General features: G+C 38.1%; 1 protein-coding gene across 11 annotated transcripts in view; it reads left to right on the top strand.

The window, feature by feature from the left end:
• The window catches only part of MYO9A (myosin IXA), a 236,254-nt gene that overhangs the window by 1,964 nt on the left and 228,195 nt on the right, over positions 1 to 6,095 (top strand). The window lies entirely within an intron of this gene.

Here is a 6,095-nt window from a genome sequence, read left to right as displayed (position 1 = left end):
ATCAGCTGTTATATGTAGGTTTTAAGTAATTTTCAGGATTCAAAAAATTTCCTGATGATTCTTTTATGAACCTACAAAAAAGGATATAGTAAAGTAAATTTCTCGTTGAACCACTCACTGGGCTTTCATGGAGTTACTAGCTTTGATAGAGTTTATAATGTTGTATCGGATTTTTTATAATGTTTTATTGGTCTTCCCTGGTGGCTCAGTGGTAAAAGAAGCTGCCTGCAATGCAGGAGCCACAGAAGATGCAGGTTCAATCCCTGGGTCAGGAAGATCTGGAGGAGGGCATGGCAACCCACTCCAGTCTTCTTGCCTGGGAGAATTCCATGGACAAAGGGGCCTGGCAGGCTGTAGTCCATAGAGTCTACTTAGCATACATGTACATAAATGTTTATGTTTATTTATAACTTACTTGATAGTTATTGAAGGATTTAAAGGAGGGGATTTTTAGAAGATCACTCAATCTCCTTTGAGGATGGTGGATTGAAAGTCAGGCTAAAGGTGTTGGGGGGGGTAAATGGTAATGGTGCAGCTTCTTCATTTGGGTTTTGAGAATAGATAGGATTTGGTGATTTCACTGGATTTGGTATTAGACTGAGTGTTCATAGAGAATAAGATCTAGGTTTCTAGCTTGTGCCTTTCACTGAGGTGGGGATCTATATGAGGGAGGAGTGGAATTTTTGTTTTTACCAAGAAAGAGGAATTCAAGTTGTGATATTTTGAGTTTGGGTGACTGGTGATTATTCTTCCAGCAGATGTAGATGGCCAATAGGCAACTGGATTTGTGGCTTAAGCTCGTTATTAAGTTCTGGGTTGATAGTAGGTTTAGGTGAGAGGAGAAAAGATTGTAGGATAGAAATTCAGCATTTACAATACACATAGAATTGAATGTTTAAGCTACTAATAGTAAATTATGTGGTTCAGTTCTGTAAAGAATCTTGTTATAATTTAAAGATCAGTAGGTTCACTGTCTGACAAGACTTTTCAACAGTGTTTTCCCTTGAGTGATATATAGTTTTGAGGGAAATGGTAGTAAACTTAGATTTTTAGAAAGGCAAAACCTCAGTAGATGTTAGCACTATAACCCCATTTTTTCTAAGTTTAGATTATAGTATTGTAAAAGTTGTTCAGTCTTCATTGTTTACAGAGAAGTATAGGAGCTTGGAAAATGTTGTTTGCCAAAAATATTAAAGTGTTTTAGCTTGTATGATTTCTAGCTATATTAGTAATAGAGTTTAGTCAAAGATTTTTTAGTCGTGTTTTTAAACCATGTGATTAAATGCATGCTCAGTCATGTTCAACTCTTTTCGATCCTAGGACTGTAGACTGCCAGGCTCCTCTGTCCATGGAATTTTCCAGGCAAGAATACTGAAGTGGGTTGCCATTTCCTCCTCCAGGGGATCTTCCCAACCTAGGGCTCGAACCTGTGTCCTTGTGTCTCCTGCATTGATAGGCAGCTTCTTTACCACTGTGACATAACATTGCCTTAATGTATTTATAAGTCTCAAGCTGCCTTGTAGAGCTCTTGCCTTTACTCTGGACCCCTGTAAATCACTGCTAATGGACATTTAATCTTGGATTCACATTTCAACAAGCACTTCACATATGTACAAAATAAAACTCATCTCTGCCTCCCTTCCCTCCAAAAAGCTGTGGGGGTGGAAAGAGACAAAGGCAACAAAATCTTTTCTTTCGGTTTCCTGTCTTGATGAATGGTACCACTCTCTCCTCATGAAGCCTTCAGGAAGCTGGAAATCATCCTCCACTCCATTCTCTATCGTACTACCAACATCACTAAATCAGCACATTCTCCCTCATGATATTTCACATCACTGTTATTGCTATTTTTGTTGTCTCTATTTTAACCCCAAATGTCTGTTGGTCTTGTCCTCTCATCTGCTTCTTGTTTTGCCATACCCTCTAGTTCATTTTCTGCACTGCTGCCAGAGTAAGTGTTCTAAACTGCTCTTTTAGTTAGGCTCTTTCGTATGCAAGGAAGAGACTCAAGTTACCTTAAATAGAGGAGTGCTTTCTGAAAGAAAACATGCACGAGGGAACGCAGGAAAAGTTAAACAGCTTGGTCTTAGAAAGAACGTGATCTTAAAAATAAAACTGGAAGCCGGAAAAGACATTTCACTCGGAGTGAGTGAGTGAAAGTCACTCAGTTGTGTCCAACTCTTTGTGACCCCATGGACTATACAGTCCATGGAATTGTCCAGGCCAGAATACTGGAGTGGGTGGCCTTTCCCTTCTCCAGGGGATCTTCCGAACCCAGGTATTTCACTCTGGTGCTCTACTATTAACTTGTCTTAGCTACTTTTTCTGTTTCATTTTGTATTATTTTTTTCTCTCTAATCACCCCCCGCCCCGCCCCCCCAGTCTCACAGATTTCATTTATTCTTAATTTTTGCCTCCTTATAACTGTCGTCACTCCCATGCCAATATCTTGCCTCCTGGCTGCTGTCTCTTTAGCTTAAGCTGCTGTTGCTAACTTCTTCCTAGGATTTTCTGGTTTGAATTCTCAAGAAACCATCTTTGGATTGTTTAATCTTTAATCCTGGGCTGCTAGCAGGTCTATGTACTGGGTCATGTGACCACTCCTAGCCATTTAGTGTTGACTGTGTTTATTTGTGCGTGTGGATGTGAGGCAGGAGCATCACAGTGAAAAACATGGGGCATTGTGCAGGGAAACTTCTCACAAAATGGGGTTGTAAACATGGAGGGCACCATGATTGACATGGTGCAAATAAACATCTAATCATGTCCTTTTCTGTTGAAAGATCTTTAGTGCTTTATTGAAGTTGCTCAGTCGTGTCCAACTCTTTGCAACCCCATGCACTGTAGCCTCCAGGCTCCTCCGTCCATGGAATTTGCCAGGCAAGAGTACTGGAGTGTGTTGCCATTTCCTTCTGCAGGGGATCTTCCCGGACCCAGGGATCGAACCCGGGTCTTCTGCATTGCAGGCAGACGCTTTACCCTCTGAGCCACCAGGGGAGCACTTGGAGGTTAAAGCTTACACTGTAGCATTGCATATATGTGAGAACCTTTGTGCTCTCAGTCTTACTTCTTTAGGCTTTCCTTCTTTGCTGTCTTCCTTAAATGCTTTGATCCACTCATTGAACTTAGGTCTTTGCATGCTCGGTTCCCTTTCCTGTATTTCCCTTCCGTCTTTCTTTGCTTGGCAATCTGCTGTCTGATCTTCAAGTCTCAGTTCAGGTGTATCTTCAGGAAGCTTTCCTCCCTCCAGGTTAAGTTGGGTATTGCTCCTGTGTGCTCCTAGTATGTAATGCTTGCTTTCTCAGCTCTCTGATGAAATTCCTAATAGCTTGCTTGTTTTCCTCACTGGTCTGTAGCTTCTTTGGTATGGGTGCAATATAGTTAGGCAGGTTTTTAGATTGAGGATTTGTAAAAAAGAATATTCTTATTATAAATTATAATGTATACAGAAAAGTACACAGATCATAGATGTACAGCTCAGTAAATTTTTACTGAGTGAACACACGTATGTAACCAACACCCATATCTAGGATAATACAGGATATTACTACAGCCTACAAGGCACCTTATGCCCTCTTCTGGTCACTAGTCCAGTTCAAAGAAGATTTACTTTTAAATAGGAAAACTCTTTAACATAGATTTCTCTACATATTTTGTGTGTTTCTTTAGATGTACAAGAGACATAGACATTAGAATTTTGACCCTATACAAAACACATACATAGAGTTTATATTACACAATGTAATTTTGGCTTATTTTTGTGCAGTAGATAAATTTAAAGTCACATAACATTTTAAGAATCAGTTATGGGGTGTTTGTATTTAGGTAGATTTTCTTGTTTGTAAGTTTAATATCTTAGAACAGCAGAAAAGAATTGATAGACCAAAGAATATTTGCTTAAAATAGCCTGTTTTGAGTGAGGAACGTGCTGGAGATGGGTATAGTAAACATGTAAAGCACTTTCCAAATGGTGTTTGGCCTCTGGGTTTTAATGTGAATTATGTTGCTAGCATATTTTGGCAGTGGGGTCATCCAGCGGGCAACTGGAGTATAATTTTACATGTACAGTGAGGAAAGGACTAGCTGTCCTGTGTCATAGACAGCTGGTTTGCTAAGAATTGGGTTTTTTTTTTTTTGGTGTATGTGCAACTAACAATAATTTTAGAAAGTACTTTTTCACTGTTGTGATTTTTCTTCAACTTTAAGATTATGTGTCTCTTTGAATATGAAGGAATTCTTTTAAACAGTCCTTTTCCATAGGTGGACTTTTCTGTCAGTAAATATTAAATTTGTTAAGACCAGTTAAGTAGAAAGAATACAGTAAGTACTCTATATATGAGCCTTGAAGTTGTGAACTGGGAAAGATGCAGGCACGCCTTCCACTAGCGTCAGGCAGGAGTGAAATCGCAGCTTGCTCTCTGGCTCCTGTTGCCGATGGCCCTTCAGTTTTACCATATCCCATAGTCAGTACCTAGGGGGTAGTTACACTCCTCTCCCTCCTACAGTCAGTAACTCTTCTTGCATGTTCACTCAATGCCAGCCCACGTGTGCCAGCCTTGTACTACTGTACTCTTCAAGGTACTCTACTGTGAGATTAAAATTTTTCTTTTTTGTTTTTTAGAAATTATTTGTGTGAAAAGTGTTATAAACCTGTTACAGTACTATATAGCCGATTGTGTTAGTTGGGTACATAGGCTAACTTTTTTGGACTAATGAACAAATTGGACTTACAAAGGCACTCTTGGAACAGAAATCCTTCGTATGTAGAGGACTTACTGTATAGACTTTTAAACCTGGATTTCCAGCTTTTTCGATTCAGTTTCCAGCCTTATCACTTACGAGCTGTTATTTGTAGACAAATCACTTAACATTTCTGAACTTCAAGAATGTTCATCTCATAAGATTATCATTAGAGTTAAACAGTTACGTAAAGTACCAAGCACGTGGTTGATACTCAACAAGTCTACTTTTTCCTTCTTGAATATGTCTATTTCTTACTATGTTTAAATATGAGATCAAGAATTTAAAGTATTGTGTAAATAAATGGCCATCAAATTTGTTGCTAGTAGAAGTAAATCTTTGGATAGTCTGCTGGCTGTCTTTGAAGTGTGACCATATTTTTCAATTCAAAAAAATCTCTAAAGAGAAGCTTTTCTCAATATCTTAGTATATCAGATTAATGGATGTTAGAATGTCTTTTGATTCAGTGTGAGTTATCATAACAAATGTTCTGTTTGCCAATGACAAACATTCCTTAAATCATTGACAGATTGTAGTACTATTGCTGTGTGTAGTATGTTTGATATCTGTTTGCTTATATTGATTAGATGATAGTGGGCTGAGTAGTCTCTGAATTTTTTTTTTTTTTTTTTTTAGGGAGAGTAACTTTAGTTTATTTAGCTTATTCCCTGGGTTGCTGGATCTTAGGTCTCCAAACGGGTTGAATCTGCACCCCCAGTAGTGGAAGCATGGGGTCCTAACCACTGGACTGCCAGGGAATTAATTCCTGAGGTGTGGTTTTTTTTTTTTTTAATGTAAGGTAGAAAGTTTTTCAGATAACTGTGTGAATATGAGTTTATAAATGATCTTGAGATAATGTGTTTTCCTTACTTTCTTTTGCAACTCTACGTTTCTCTAGTTTTCTTCCTGCTTTCTCCCTACTTTTTTTTTTTTTAATAATAAAAGTACTTAGGAAGTGTTGAGGGACTTCCCTGGTGGTCTAGCAATAAAGACTTTATCCTCCCACAGGTTTGATATCTGGTTGGGGAACTAAAAACCTGCATGCTGTATGGTGTGGCCAAAAAAAAAAAAAAAAAAAATTGAGAAGTTGAAAGAATAGAATAAAGAACATTATAAGTCCACCACCTAGATTCAAAAATTAACAATATGCCACCCATATTTGCTTTATTGTTTTTTGTGTGTAGGTGTCTGTGTATACTTTAACTGAGTCTTTTGAAAGTTGTTGCTATTTTGACTTCTATCTTGAGTATGTATCTTCTAAGAAAGTATTGTCCGTGTCATCACAGTGCTGTTACCAACACATAAGAAAAATAAGAGTAATTTCCTGATAACATTTAGTATTCAGACTACATTTA

This window comes from Cervus canadensis, chromosome 6 (genome assembly GCF_019320065.1).
Source record: "Cervus canadensis isolate Bull #8, Minnesota chromosome 6, ASM1932006v1, whole genome shotgun sequence".
NCBI lineage: Eukaryota > Metazoa > Chordata > Mammalia > Artiodactyla > Cervidae > Cervus > Cervus canadensis.
Note: the sequence above shows the minus strand (reverse complement) of the source record. Positions and strands in the feature narration are given on the sequence as shown.